Raw genomic sequence first — 16,562 nt, 5'->3', positions numbered from 1 at the left:
TTGAAACAAGGCTTAAAACGTGGAACAAGGTAACTAGGAACAAGAACAAGGTCCGTGGAATAACTTGGTAAAATCCGTGGAACAAGGCAAGGATTGGTCCTGGGAAACAAGGCAAAGTCCGTAGATAAACAAAGGCTGGGAAGCAAGGCGAAGGCTGGATAGCAAGGCAAGGCTTGAGCAGGAGCGAGGCTTGAATCGGAGCGCGCTGTCCAGACACAACTCGCTCCGTAGGCTGACGAATTGACTCCGCGAAGTTACTACGCGGGCAAAACACCTATATAGAGTCTAACTTTCCCACCGAAGCAGTTCTCTGGGAATCAGAAACGAAAGCTAAACTCTGAGACCAGATGTTAAACTCCTTAAAGATTCTCACGAGAAGCAGTCTTAATTGGCTACATTCTTAGCTGCAATTCTTGCACTCCTGCGCGAAGCTGAATCCAAACTTCTCTGTTGTTTACAAAACTCCCGGCGCAAGAACACGGGAGAAGTAGGCTCTGGGCTTGTTTGACATACTTCTGGGAGACAACTTTCTTGCAGGTGCAAGGTTCCCAGATCTGCCTGGGAAAGATCTGGCTGAGAGGAATCCAGTTCAGACTGGGAAGGTAAAAAACCCAAGTTTTCATCTTCATCAGGAATTACCATGTCCTGAGCAGGACTACAAGGCCCATGGGTCATCACACATGCTGAGCCAGCTCCACTGGCTGCCGATATGCTACCGAGCCCAATTCAAAGTGCTGGTTTTGACCTACAAAGCCCTAAATGGTTCTGGCCCATCTTACCTGTCCGAACGTATTTCCCCCTATGAGCCTTCTAGAACTCTTAGATCATCGGGGGAGGCCCTGCTCTCGGTCCCACCAGCCTCGCAGGTAAGGCTGGTGGGAACAAGGGACAGGGCCTTCTCGGTGGTGGCTCCTCGGCTGTGGAACACCCTCCCCAGCAACATACGGCAGATACCAACTCTCCTAGGCTTCAGGAAAGCCTTAAAGACATGGCTGTGCACACAAGCTTTTAATGAATAAGAACATGGACTTTACATGACCTGTACGAAGAATCGAGGATTCTGGATGAATGGATTTTAATCTTGGACATTCTTAAAATTTTATATAATGTGATTTTATTTTGTAATGGTACTTGTTTTATATGAACTGTTGTTTTGTAGATTGTTTTATATGAATTGTTGTTTTTACATAGTTTTTAGGCATTGAATTTTTGCCTGTTTACTGTAAGCCGCTTTGAGTCTCCTCGGAGAGAAAGGCGGGGTAAAAGTGATGTAAATAAATAAATAAAAAACATATGTGAATAAAAGAGGCCTCTTCCAAATGGTCTGCAGTCCCTGCCCCGGACTTTATTGCATGAGGCAGAGAGACTGGTATTGTAGCTGGATGATGGTCCCTATGGTACGATGCTTAGCACATTCCACTGATGGTCTCCGTCCTCCCCATTATTACTCTGTCCTGTCCTTAGCTCCCAATTCTGCAAAATCCACATCATTTACTTTAGCTTTGAGGAAGCTTTTAACCTTCTCACAGAAGTGTGTCACCAGTCAGGAAGAGCAGCAGAATATAAAACTCATTTACACTTGTGATTCTATGATAATATGATTTCAATATGCCCTAAACTGGACAAATGCTAGTGCTGTATTGTATTTTAGGAAAGATACAAAATATTGTTTTCCTTGTAATAATGATCAAATCTAAATAATTTTAAAAGTGTCCTTTTATGCATTTTCTAAATGCTTTAATATGGCGCAATGGGAAATATTCTGTCATGAATATCCACATGCACTGCACAGTTCTTAACTTTATATCAAATGGCAATGGTGCACAGCTGAATGTGTAATTGAATGTACAAACAAATAGATAACCTATATGCACAGAGACAAACACTGAGAATTCATCTGCATCTCATGTGCAACTCCAGTTTTGGAAACTCAGAAACATAAAACATTTGTGAAAAATGTCCAACCACTTTAATGCAAGAACTAAAGCATACACAAGACACCAATGAAACATTTTTCAAAGATAACAAAGACTAGTCTTTTCTACCCCAAATTTTACATTTAATTATTTATTTGCAGGTGAAACTGAAATTGTTATGTAGCTGAATTTCATGGGGTTTTTTTAATAGACAACAGCCATGATGAAGTATATGTGTAGAGGTGGAGACGATGATCTGAACAGAAACTTGAGGTAGAAAAAAAATGTTCCTGGAGCTGAAGTTCATGTTGAAAATGTTTTGCCTCTTTTAGGGTAAAAGCAAATATGCACAAAGCTATGCATACATTTTAAGAAGACAGACAGCTAAAAGACATTTGTTTGTTTTTGTTGTTGTATATATGTATGTATTCAGTTTGATGTTGACTTATGTGATCTGTTATAGGATTTTCATGGCAAGGTTTATTTAGATGTGGTTTGACACACTCTTCCTGTAAAACTGAGAGAATGTAATTTGCCCATGGTCATCTAATGGGTTTTCATAAAAGGATTGAAATTCTCAGTCTTAGTCCAATGTGTCAGAGCGCGTTTTGGATAAGCACACATGCAGCAGAAGATCCACGTAGGAGTACTGGTACCAGTAACGAGGCTTGAGACTTCAGCTATCTATAAAAAGGTTTACTGGTGAACGGAAAACTCTCACAAGACGATATACATACAGACAGAGTACAGAGAGCAGATAACCAGAGAGAGAATACAGGAAGCAGAAGGCTATATATAAACACCTCTGCTGTATGATGCAATACTCAGTTAACTCTTTACACACTTGCATAGTGGACAGCAGACAGTGCATGATGCAATCCCCAGCTCACATTGCATCACTATAACTCAATTACATTTAAACAAAACTCTATATACAATCATTCCTACTTCAACACAATGCAACCCTGAGTCTTAAGGCAACCATAGCATTTGTGGCTTGAAGCTGTTGCATGTGTATTTAGGTATTTCCTCATTGTATAATCATATGAGTCACAGCGGTTATAAATGGAGGCAGATGACTCTAGACCACCTGGAACATGTGCCTCCTGTCAGAAATTTTTAGTATATTGAGCTCCTTTTTCAGTGTCTGCTTCAGAAGATGCCTCTGAGCCAGAAATAGATGAAATAGCTTGCATATAAGGTGTTGGCAGGATGCTGTCAACAGGACATTCTGATCAGGTGGGACTGAATAGGAACTCAGCTGGAAGGTTTTTCACACCTTGTGTAAGATCATAACATTGGTTGAGGAAAGGTTCATTATTTCCATATGTTCTTCTCCCAGTTAAGCCCCCAGAAAGTTGGATATTTACTTTGTGGGGAAAAATATTCAGATACACTCTAAAATTTATCCACTATGCTCTGCTATCATAGATTTCCACTGCTTACAATATAATAATGGTTGTGATAACATCCAGAAGTGTTTGCAAATGACAATTGCATTAGATGAGATGGCCAATTTCCATACAAAAAAGGTATTAAATTATTGCTTATGCAAAATAATTTTGTTTGTTTATCTTTCAGGTGACATGAGATTAGGGTTTTCAGAGGACATAATGACGACCCGGACTGATTTACGGCTACAGCACGAGGATTTTGGAGGAATGGATTTTAATCATATGTTTTTATATTTTTTATATTGTTTTAATTGTTTTATTGGATTTTTATAGCTGTTTTAATTATGTATAGGCATCGAATTGTTGCCAATTTTGTACGCCGCCCTGAGTCCCTTCGGGTGAGAAGGGCGGGATATAAATGTTGGAAATAAATAAATAAATAAATAAAATAAGGGCTTCTAAAGACAGACTTCTTTTTGAAGATGTCTTGTATTTAAAGACTGTCCAATATACCTCTGATGTAAAGATGAAGAACCACAATAAGAAATATTTAGTACCTGGGCAGCAGCTATTACAAGCTCCTGCTCAGTGTGAGATAATGTATTTCTGTTTAAGTAAAAAAGCATGTTTAATTTCACATTTGTAGATATAAATTGCCATACATAATTTTATTCAAATAGATATCTCCCTTTGTGTTTCTTTTTGATCATGCATGCTCACTTCTTGAATAGCATATATGTATGTGGCTACTTCAAAAGGCCTAAAACATTCATCAAACTTGTGGTATGCCTTCAAGTCATTTCTGATTTATGGTGACCCTAAAGTTGGAGTTTTCTGGGGTTGAGAGTATGTGACTCATTCAAGGTCACCCAGTGGGTTTCTATGGCTGAGTTGGGGTTGAAATCTCTGGTCTTCAGTTATGTAGTCTAGTGCTCAAATCAATACACTACACTGGCTTCCTAGGCTTCTTGTTGTACATTAGTTACAGTATAATAATGTTTCCTTCCTTTCCTTTTCTGTTTTGTCTTACGTATAAAAGACACCCTCAATGTTTTATTCACAAGAGAAATGACAATAACAATAATAACAGCTTTATTCTTATATTTATTTACAACATTTATACCCCGCCATTCTCAACCCCGGAGGGGACTCCCGCCTCCATCTCTCCAAAGGGTCTCTGGGCGGCTTACTTGGGGACTGAGCCCAATATAAACAGAAGTTCCAAGTAGCACAGTTTTAAAAATTAAGAAATATGGTTGAGATGAGCAGAAATACAATGGGAATGTTCCAGTCCAAATCTAACCACCTTGAGATCTCATTGCTTCAACATTGAGACCATATCACTGTATTTTAAAAAGCAAAGGAAATAAATGGGATTTGATTACTCCTTCATTTGATTATACTCAATAGGCAAAGCTTGGAAAAGTTACACAGTAGAATCTCACTTATCCAACACTCGCTTATCCAATGTTCTGGTTTATCCAACGCATTTTTGTAGTCAATACATTGTGATATTTTTGTGCTAAATTCGTAAATACAGTAATTACTACATAGCATTACTGCATATTGAACTACTTTTTCTGTCAGATTTGTTGTAAAACATGATGTTTTGGTGCTTAATTTGTAAAATCATAATGTAATTTGATGTTTAATAGGCTTTTCCTTAATCCCTCCTTATTATCCAACATATTTGCTTATCCAACGTTCTGCTGGCCCATTTATGTTGGATAAGTGAGACTCTACTCTAATTTAAATTATAGCTTCCAAAATCCCTATACCAGTAGGATTGAAGATTCTGGGACTTGGAGCCCCCTCCCCCCATATATATTCCCCAAGCTTTGACAATGGATAAAAATCATTCAATTTTTCCCAAGTTAAACACTTTTAGCTTTCATTCGCTGAACCCATTTTTTTAAGAGATAAGTTTTAGGAATTGAGGAAAAGCAGGACAAATTAACATGTAAAATGTCTGGAAATGAGACAAGGACAATAGTGGTTCTCATTTTTAAAAAATATCCACCACAGGACATTGTTTTGATCCCAAACAGGTTTGGGTTGACTTGCTTCTTCTCTTTGATGGGACAGGTATTCCAAAAGCACCACATTTCCATCATCCTTAAAGGCACAAAACTTAATAACATTTCACCTGAATCTCTTGACCACTTGAGGAAGTGTGGGATTTGCTGGGGAATTGAGTCTACACCTACATATGTATGTATAAATAAAAGACAAAAATCATTAAAAATGTGACAAGCTCTGAAGCATAGATCACTAGGCAGAAATGAACCCTGTCTGCCTAATGCCTTTCTGATTAATATTTAGTTGACTTGGTAAAACTCAGGCATGGAATTTGAAAGGTCAGAGGCTAATTCACTGTGTCATCTGTCATGGAAAGGAAAATGTTAAACTAATATTTGTATGGTCTGATTATTGAGCTTTCTGCAAAAGCAGACTCTGTGTGGCATAAGTACCATGGAAGAAGATGCCCCTGACTTCCCATGTCTTATCTCATCCTTATTTTCTACACATTTGCTTTCAAAAACATTCATGAAAAAAAAACAATTGAAAAATGTTTTCACCTTTTCCAGGAACAAAGCTAAATAGAAACAATTCTCTAAACTTATCTTTTTATGGAAGAACACAGTAAGGGTGACACACAGAGAGAGAGATAGAGATACACAGAAAAACACTGCCCATAATGCTGACTCGATTTTTAAAAGCAAAAAAAGCAAGGGAAAGGATGGGTGGGTGGAGTGGAGGAAAAAAGAGGATGAAAAATGCTAAACATTTTATGGAAAAAGGTTTAACTTTGTGTGTGAGCTCGCTCATAAATTCCAAAAAAAAGAAGAGGGGAGGTGAGGGGAAGGGAAGGAGCTCTTCTTAATGATACACTTAGAGTAAATCATTTGCCTTGAGAGACAGGCAGTCTCTAGTGACCTGTGTCGAAGCCACCAGAGACTCGCAGCCGAGCTACTTTCAGCTAAATGTACTCTCATATTAATATTTTAAAATGCCATAATGCCTCTCTGAAAACCTCGGAGGACAGATACATCAATTTGCGAGGTCTTCACTCCAGGAAATAGAAACAGGGATAATCTGCCATTAAAAGAAAGAGTTCATTATGCCAGCTTCTTGGGAGCACATAAACTATGTCCCGAGCATACTTAAGTTGCAAATCCTCACTTTAATGGGAAGGGCCCTAGAGCATTATTGTCCCCTTGTTTATTGGTACAAAAAGGTTTGTTGTGGTATGAAATTTTAAGCGCATTGCAGTGATCAATCAGCCTCCAAGAGAGGCTCTACCCTCAGCCAGAAATCATTACAGATCCATCAATTAAACATAAAGTTTCTATTTTCAGAATGACACACAGTACAAAGGACCAGCAATTCGTCATTGTTAAAGGTAACAATTTTATCCGTTTGGTGCTCCTGTTATTATCATTTCCCTCCCTTTCTTTTCTTCCATCATCTCCCCATATATCGTAAGATTATGTGGGTTTTTTATTTATTATTATAACCTAGTGGAACTTGTCTCTTTTGTTCTCAGGTGCAGGGGGACATATTCACATGAAAATGATTTCTTAAAAATATAAGGAGTGGGAGAGAGATTCATTAGAGCTCCTTAATGTAGGAATGGGAATCACGTGGGACCTTGCAGAATTCCTTACTATTATGTAAGAGGTCTAGGGCTGTTGGGTATTGTAGTCCATCAATATCTGCATGATTCCTACCTCTGATTTGATGAATGACGTGACTGTGGTGGTGACTCTTGTTGATATGTCATGCTGACACTGCAGCTAAAGAACATGTCCAACGTCCCATAAGTAAATGGCTGATCCTACAGGCTTATGAGTCTGGTGATGTTCAAGTCAACTCTGACTTATGGTGACCTTATCATGAGATTGGTTCTGGCAAGATTGATTCAGAGAATAATTGCCTTTTTCCCTTCCCTAAGTCTGAAAGCATGTGACTTATTTATGTTTGCCTAACTGGTTTCCATTAGAGGTGACTTGAGCAATGTTCTCCTGGTTTTAATTCAGTATTCGAACCACTGTACCATATCTAGCCATTGTTTTCTATTTCTCTGCTATTTACTTACATTGTGTATCCACCCCTCCAACATAGCATCCCATCTATAAACAATTTGCATAGTACCTTTCTATTTCTTTATTTCTTTATATTTATAAGCCTTTGCATAGTACATTTCTATTTCTTGTGAGTAGCCTTCATTACCATGGGGTATTGAAAGACTACAGTTCCCATGCTACCTGTACAATTATGGGAGTTGGAATCCAAATGTAACTTTTCTGAGCTCTGGAAGTTCATAACAAGGAATGCACTACTGGATGCACAATACATGTCTGCAGGTGTTATTCTGGTGAGGTGGAAACTGTAAGAGTAATTTGCAGCGATGAGTAATTTGCATCTTCATGATGGAAGATGAAGAAGTAACTGCTAGATCACAATCACTTCATTATGATGTGGATCTCCACCTAGGAAGAGGAAAGGAATTTGTCTGTGCACATCAGGTCCACCACATAGATATACGTTTTCTTTCCCTGACTATCAAGCTTATCACAAAGACCAAGCAAAGTGTCCCACCTTCATGGAGGAAAGAGAGAGGCAGTGGGGTGAATCTGTAATCCCAATCACAGCTCCCTTGTGGTGATACATTCCCCATCACACATGGGAAGCGTAGCTTTTCTGGGGAAAATCCACGGGAAGTTTCCCATGTTGTGAGGGAAGTGCCCAAGGACACTTCCACCCTGGTTGCGGGCGGGGCCTCCTCCAGAAGTCACACAACATCATGTGATGGCCAGCGTGGGGCTCTGTCCCCAGAACAGGCTGGAAGCATTCTAGGATGCTGAATTTGGTGAGTGCAATGAAGTTGTAAACCAGTGCATTGTCTGCTGTATTGAAGTGTTAAAATCAGAGGTGAAGAGGAAGGTGAAAAATGTAAAAATGTGTAAAAACCCTTCCCACACAATAACCTTAGGGTTCTGGTCTCACACAGGGAATAGTGCTAGAGGGGAAGGGCTATCTTTGGTTACCTCCATAGACAGAGACCATAAGGCTTTGTGAATGGCATGAAGAACCAATATGCTGCAAAGGGGGGGGGGGTCAGAGGTAATAAAGGCCCTTTTGTCACATGCCTCTATTCTTATCACTCCTTCATGGTCCACCCTGATAACTCTAATGCAGTTTGACTCACTGTCTTGGGTCTAGGTAGAGAGTTTTGCTCTTACCTTCAAAGTTCTGGGACTTGTGTGTGTGGGGGGGGGGGCGGGGGGGAGTGGTGCCCCTTGTTTGCCTTCCAGTACATGGCCAGCTGGGGAGCAATCCAGTTATTGGATTGTCCTCAGGCCTCAGGTGTTTTTCCTAAGAGAAGGCTAAAAAGATAGCCAAGGTTTCAGCTGAACCAACATAAGGTTGCTCTTCTCTTGTTTCTTTTCAGAGTAATCATCGTTTAAATTGGTTCTAGGTCAATAAAGTTGCCCTTATTTGAACCAACTCCCTCTGACTGGTCTTGTTATTCCATGGTTCAATGAGCTCTTTACCTTCTTCTCTGCTTAAATCTTCCCGCAAATGGAGCTGAAATGACCGTTATAATTGACTGTTTATTGGCAAATTGGGAAGAAGTCATTTTGGACCAATACTGATTGGAGTTCTTTTTGCTTTTCTATTTTCTTTAGCATTTCCCCTCCAATATTTGTGATGTCTTTAAAAGTAATTTAGTTTTTTTTATTATGATCCACTTTTTCAGTTCCATGAAAGCTCATTCTAAAATATTTTAAATTTCTTACCTACAAGACTCCCCTACATTCCTCTTTTATGCTGAAGAAATAAACTAACACAACGACCACTATAAAAATCTACTTTAAGAAAATATTTTGGACAGTGTGGTATAGTCAGTAACAGGTGGCTTTGGACAGGGGATACCTATGATACAGCAGCATCAGAGCAATAGTTGTTACCATAAGACCCCAGACAACAAAAATACGAACACATTACAGCAGAAAAGAGGAGTCATGCTAGAAGTAAGGGCACTTACAACATATGGATGTTATATAATTTCCCCATTCTTCATGAAATGCCAAAAATTGTATAACAAGATTCTGCAGATCTCAAATTAGTGAAAAAAAAATGCCAGGTATGGAGAAAGAAAAAGCATAAATGGGAAACTTTCTGCTGATGTTTTCCTGATTCATGGAAATCATGGCATTACACACAGCTCTCTATAAAGAACACAGCCTTCTGACAAACCAGGGAGTTCCATTATTTGAGTATAAGACACAGTGGGCTTGCATACACCAGAATTTTATGGCTGTAGAACTCCTTTCAGGTAAACAACCTGTGCCAAGATATAAATATCTGCAATATCAAACTGCATTGAGTCCATATATCCACTAAGAATCTCTTGCCTGCAATAGATTTTCTTTTGTTTTCCTTTGTTTTTGAACACCGTATCTTTATGTTTTTGAATCTATCTTCTGCTTTCATTATACTAGAACCTGAAGTCAAGCACTGAAAGTGAAAGGTGGGAAATTCAGGAAAAACACAAAGGAAGATTTTTAATATGGTATAGTGTTAAACAGTGAGTGCATTGTCATTAGATATAGTGATTGTTGCTAAATAAAGTGACCATAACAGGGATTAGATAAACCCATGGAAACTGGTACCATCAAAAATTATAATGTTGTTGATGTCTTATGCATGTGTAAGTTTCCCTGAAAAAGCAGTTGTTCTTTTTTGTGCAAGGAAAAACATATACATTCAATTCAAGATTATAGAGGTAGAGTTATGTATGTGGTGCTATTGTGCATTCAGTTAATATCAGCCAGTCCTTGGCAGCTCAGCTAGCATTGTAATACACTCTAAGAATCTAAGATATCCAGGCAAAGGGTTATTGTCTGTTCTTCCAATGTCCACAGCTCTGTCAAGGCTACAAGTCTTTGTAGAACAATCTGCCTTTGGACCTTCAGCTGTGTTTGTTCTGAATATGTAGCCAGTTTGAGCATTGGATTATCACTCTGGAGACCAGGGTTTGACTCTCCATTTGGGCAAGTTAAACTCTCTCAGCCCCAAAGGAAGATGATGACAAACTTCTGGCCTAATTTTGCTAAGAAAACCCTGTGATTGATTTGCCTTAGGGCTCTCATTACTCATAAACAACTTGAAGGCACATGACAACAACAATGATCCAAATAGATTTGAAACATTTTAAGTCCCAACCCTTTCAATGGGAGAATTAATATGCGTTTCTGTTTTCAGAATGTTCCAACATGTACTTACCATCTTGGATCAAGTGGTGATAGGGTCCTCTCCCACATTTAAGGATGAACGTCCACCTCTTCCTCTTTACTAGTATTCTAGACTTTAGGAGAAAACATTTCCTTATCCTCTAATCTGGAATTTGATGTTTTGATGTTTTGAATCATATCTCCAAATATGAAAAAGGCTTCTCTTATTATGTGCATAAATATAGCTGTAGCAGCACTTTAGTTGAGGTTATCAGTTATCCTGTGGTTATTGTTAAATTCAAAATAGAAGGCTAAACCTGGCTGGTTGATCTCAACTAGAAAAGTTCCATGAAATTTGTGGGATTTACATAGATGTTGATTTAGTAAATTCACATTGTTTATTTGAGCTTATTCTAGTTTGGACTAAGCCTACAGAAGTAATGTAGCCACGTGAGTTATTTTACAGAAGGCAATCTGTAGAGTCCACCCATTAAAAAAAAAAAAAGAACAGAGCGCAAGGGGCTTGATTTTTCTGGACTACAGTTACTACTGCCATACTAGTATATCTAGTACATTAGCACAGTGCTCCAAGAGTTAATACATTTATATTAGAATGTGGTGAATAAAAAAGCAGAAGGAGTACATAGATTATTTCTTTAAAATACATCATTGCCTAAAAGAAGAAACAAAGTAACAAAACCCAGATAAATAAAACACTAGCAACAGCACGGGAAAGAGTGCTCAAAGTTCACGCAGACTGCAGTAACATTGGTTTTAGAAAGCTGGTCACAGGGGTATGGCAGAGTCAGCAGGTCGCTCTGTTACTGCAGGACACAGAAGCAATCCTCAATTTTCATGATAGCCCTCGGTTTTAATGGCAGTGCCTCCTTAGCTGCTGCTTTGGGTTGTCTAGAAGCTATCCAAGTGCTGAATCCTATTTGCAGCAAAGGTTCAGCACCTGGGTATTTCCTTTTTAAAAAACCAAAGCAATTGCCATTAAAGTAAATAGTGGATTCCTTGTATTGCAGTAACAGATCCACAAGATGTCCTAGTTACAGGATTTTCTATACTTCACAGATGATAAGAAAGAGAGTGAGAAGAAAAAGAAGGGATCAAATATGTTAATCCTAGTACTAGAGGAAAGATACGATTGCAAACCCAATCAACACAAGCAAATATAACCAAAAAGTATATGTAAATTTTCAGTTCAACACCTGGAGGGCTAGATAATTTTTACCACTGCTATTGGACATAGAACTGAACTTCAGCAAGAGCTGTTTCATGTTGGAATCCATGTTTGCACAAACTTTTGCTCAGGAAATACTGCCTTGATGCCAGAGACAGTCTCCTGATAATTTGAAGAGGCTTTTTTATATATCTGAATTTGTTATCAGGTTGATTCTTTTACATTGTATTTGTCCAACTGGCCCTTTACAATAGGCATATATTTGTGGAGGATGGATAGGTGTATGAACATCAAAAGTTATGGCCGACATTATTAAGGCCTGCAATGTATTTCCAGAATAGACATTGAAAGGTAGATGGCATTTGGATATGATTTTGGTGCTATTTTAGTCACTTAGACAATCCATTCTTCAGCTTTCACATGGATCACAACATCTTCTCTAATCGCCTCCATTTGTATCTATTTCAAGTGCGAGCTGACCAGTGTACCATTGTACAATCATATTCATCTCTCACATTATACGCCATATGGAATGAATCAGACCATCGCATGGAGGGACAATCAAGTAGTCCCGTTCATCCCTGCAGATACCGTAGTTGTTCTGAGAGAGTCTTCATCATTGTCCATGTCTTTGCACCATAGCATAGGGCAGGTAGCATGATTAAGTCAAACAATTGAGCTCATGGGGATGTACTTCCAGTTGAGTCCACAGAGGCTTTAATGGAATTGTAAACAGTCCATCCTGCTTTCCTGCGTCTGTTGAACTCCAACTTCAGTTCATTCCTTGATGTTAACAGCCTTCTGGGGTATTCTACAAATCAACACCATCTACTGTCACTGTAGCACCATCTGGGAAGTTGTTTCGGAGTACCTTTGTCTTTTGTGTGTTCATCTTTAATGCAACTGACCAACTTCTGTTACAAAGCTCGCTAAGCATGCTGAAGGCTTCTGAGGCTGTATGCATGATTAAAACTATGTTGTCGGTGAAGCAAAGGTGATTAATCCTGCACCCATCAATGAGTATACCTTTGTCCAACCAATTACAGCCTCCTATTACACTTTTCAGAGCAGCAGAAAAAAGGTTAGGTGAGGTAGGATCACCTTGGCATACACCTTTCTCTACAGGCATAACAACGTCTCATTTGAAAGGCATTACTGTTGTTGTACATCTGTTATGGCATCCTTGGATGATGGAGATGTACTCTGCCTGTACTCCTTGCTCCCTCAGACTAATCCATATGTACTCTGGTTCCATGTTGTTGAATGCCTTCTCGTAGTCAACAAAAGTGAGGACAGGTGGCATCTGGTATTCGTGGGCAGGTTCCAAAATTCTGTTAAGAGTCAGGATGTGATCAATGGTGGAGAATGAGCATCAGAATACAGCTTGTTCAACCGTCTGTGCCTCCTCCAATATTCTCCTGGTGTTATACCTCTGCTAAATATTCTATTGTTGTTGAGATCTTGAGCACTTGTCTGTACAGATTGACCAACCAAAAACAGTGACACAGAAGCATCTGTCAAATCTAGACTGTGCCACTGATGATGATACAACAGGGGAGCTCAAGATTTTTGTTTTTAATGTTTGAGTGAACAGTCTTCTCTGTACCTGAGGACTCTTCCACATATCCATATAACCCAGAATATCAAGGCAGAGAATACACCATATCTGCTTTGAACTGGGTTATCTGAGTCCACACTGCCATATAACTCAGTTCAATGTGGATTTTATGCAGCTGTGTGGAAGGGGGCTGAAAGAGCAGGGTGTAAGTTCTTGCTTGGTCATTAAAACTTGCTGCTTGATCTTGGACAAACTGCACTCTCCTGATCTAAGAAGAAGGTAATGCCAAAAATGAGACTGAAATTTAGTCCAGGCAAATTGAAACATGGAACCAGTCTACACTGACAAAAATATTATTTACCTTGATCCTTTCACGGTTAAGAGTAAACTACTTATTCACTAATAAACCACTAAAACAGTACTGATTTGAATTCGGAGTGTGGACAGTAATGGAATTTCAATGTCATTTATTACAGGTAGTGTGGCACTGAATTCAGGGTAGCTCCAGTCTGAATACTTTAATTACAGCTGGGTTATTTTGATGATGTAGACAAGCCCTTATCCAGAAAAGACAATCAAAGGGCAGATTTGGGAATACGGAATCAACTTATGTTAGATGGAATTAACATTCCCCCTGAACACACAGGTTCACAGTTTGAGAATATTTGACTCAGTTTTGAACGTGGAGGCTAGAAAGGTTCAGATTTTAAAAAAAGAAACCTAATATTTTTCAGTAAGATAAATACTCTTCTCAGTACTTAATCTGCCATCATTGTTGCTCTATTACAAAATTGTGGTTATGTGGTATCCTTTTTGGAATTATATGTTACTATCTCCACTACCCTATGCCTTACTACATGCAGAGTAGCATTATAGTAGAAACTTAGACTAATTCACAAAGCTCTGAAACAAAATAGATTTCAGTAACTATAAAGTCCAAACAAAGGGTGATGGTACTTTTTAAAGATTTACAGATGCCTTGGTTTCCTCAAACCCTTATCAATATTAAATTGCAATATGCACTTCTTTTTCAGTTTTTAAATTTTCAGGAGATCACAATTGGAAGCTGTTCTCTTTAGGCTTTCCAGCCTGTCATCTCACATCTTGCTCACTTTCTTAAAGTGGCTGAAGCTCTAAGAAGCAGAAAGCAGAGCTTGGACAGATCACGAGGCATTGGGCTGTCTCTGGGAGCAACTGGAGTGGACGTTGTCAATTGCCAGGTAGTTATTTCGAAGCTGAATTAAGGTGATGATTCATGGATGGTTTCATGCTGGTAGTTGCATACAATCCATTGATGTTTTCATCGATGACTTCACACCTCTGTTTAGATGAGGAGGTGTTTGTATGCCTGATCACTCAGACTACTACACACCGAAGCACAGTGGTGTTTCTCACAGATCACAAACTAATGGGCAGTTGTTGTTAGACTAGCTTTAAAGGGAAATATACTACAGGTTGATATCCCTTATCCAAAGTACTTTGGACGAAAAGTGTTTTGGACTCCAGATTTTTTCCCCAGATATTGGTATACACTTGTATGTGTGTGTGTGTGTGTGTGTGTGTGTGTGTGTGTATGTGTGTGTGTGTGTGTATATATATATATATATATATATATATATATATATATATATATACACACACACACACACACACACACATACACACACACACACACACACAGTAGAGTCTCACTTATCCAACACTCGCTTATCTAACATTCTGGATTATCCAATGCATTTTTGTAGTCAATGTTTTCAATACATCATGATATTTTGGTGCTAAATTCGTAAATACAGTAATTACTACATAGCATTACTGTGTATTGAACTACTTTTTCTGTCAAATTTGTTGTATAACATGATGTTTTGTAAAATCATAACCTAATTTGATGTTTAATAGGCTTTTCCTTAATCCCTCCTTATTATCCAACATATTCGCTTATCCAGCATTCTGCTGGCCCATTTATGTTGGATAAGTGAGACTCTACTGTGTGTGTGTGTCTGTGTGTATATATATATATATATATATATATATATATATATATATATAGAGAGAGAGAGAGAGAGAGAGAGAGAGAGAGATCTATTGGAGATGGTACCCGACTCTAAATGCAAAATGTGTTGATTTTCATATACACTTTTTGAACATAGTTGGAAGGCCATTTTATACACAACATTTAAAATAATTTTGTGCATGAAGCAAGCTTTGTGTACATTGAGACATCACAAAGTAAAGGAATCACTGTCTTAGCCACCTGTGTCGCCAGTTTTGGATTCTGGAGTACTTTGGATTTTGGAATTTCAGATAAGGGATGCTCAACCTGAATATGTATTTTGCAACACAATCTTGTTCTGCATTTGCAATACCTTAAGGTGAATGTATAGTAGGCTAACTGCTGGTGACCCATGTTTACAGTAACAAGTGAATGTAACAGAAAAAACCTACACTTACAGTGGCAGTGCCATGACTAAGGCATTTCTGAGAGGCAGGGAGATCAAAGTATCAGAAAATGATGCTTGCAACATGCTTCCAGCTGTGGAATATCTTGGAACAAATAGTGTTTTATACCCTTGAAGTGACTGGCTCGACCTTGAAGGAGCTGGGGGTGGCAATAGCCGACAGGGAGCTCTGGAGTGTGCAGGTCCGTGAGGTCATGAATTGTCGGAAGTGATTGAACGAATAAACAGCAGCAACCCTTGGAGGGTCTCTGCAGCTTCCTGTTCTTAAACAACCCCACAACCAGGAGAGTGCTTCAGACATCATTTCGCAATACTACTTACTTACTTATGTGATCCCTCGTTGTCCGAGTATGATTGGCTTCCAGGTGTAATGTCCTGGCTTCCAGGTGTAATGTAACTGTCTGTGGAGTACTCCAATCTCCTACCCTTCAGAAAAGTTTTAGCCAGGCACTGCAGGACTGTTCTAGCTTCCGCTTCTGAGTTCTTTTCAAGGGCCCCATGTAGAGTGAATTTTAGTAATCTAATCATAAAACAGTTAGTGCATGGATAACTATGAGCAAGTTATCCCTGTAGTTGGCAGACCCTTTGAAGAGCTCCAAGCATCCCAAACAACTGCAACTCAGGAAAAGTGCAGCCCATCCAAAATAAACTGCTTACCTCAACACATATTGTCTTATTTACATATTTTACAAACTTCCTTGATTTTCTGAAATCTACTCCCCTCCATTAGGAACTGGCAATCCTGCCAGCAAGAACAAACCTTATTGACTGGGGTCTTGGCTATGAAATGATTCAGAATTAGACACTC

The sequence above is a fragment of the Anolis carolinensis genome, chromosome 2 (assembly GCF_035594765.1).
Source record: "Anolis carolinensis isolate JA03-04 chromosome 2, rAnoCar3.1.pri, whole genome shotgun sequence".
Classification (NCBI taxonomy): domain Eukaryota; kingdom Metazoa; phylum Chordata; class Lepidosauria; order Squamata; family Dactyloidae; genus Anolis; species Anolis carolinensis.
The sequence above is the reverse complement of the archived record's forward strand: the minus strand, read 5'-3'. Positions refer to the sequence as shown.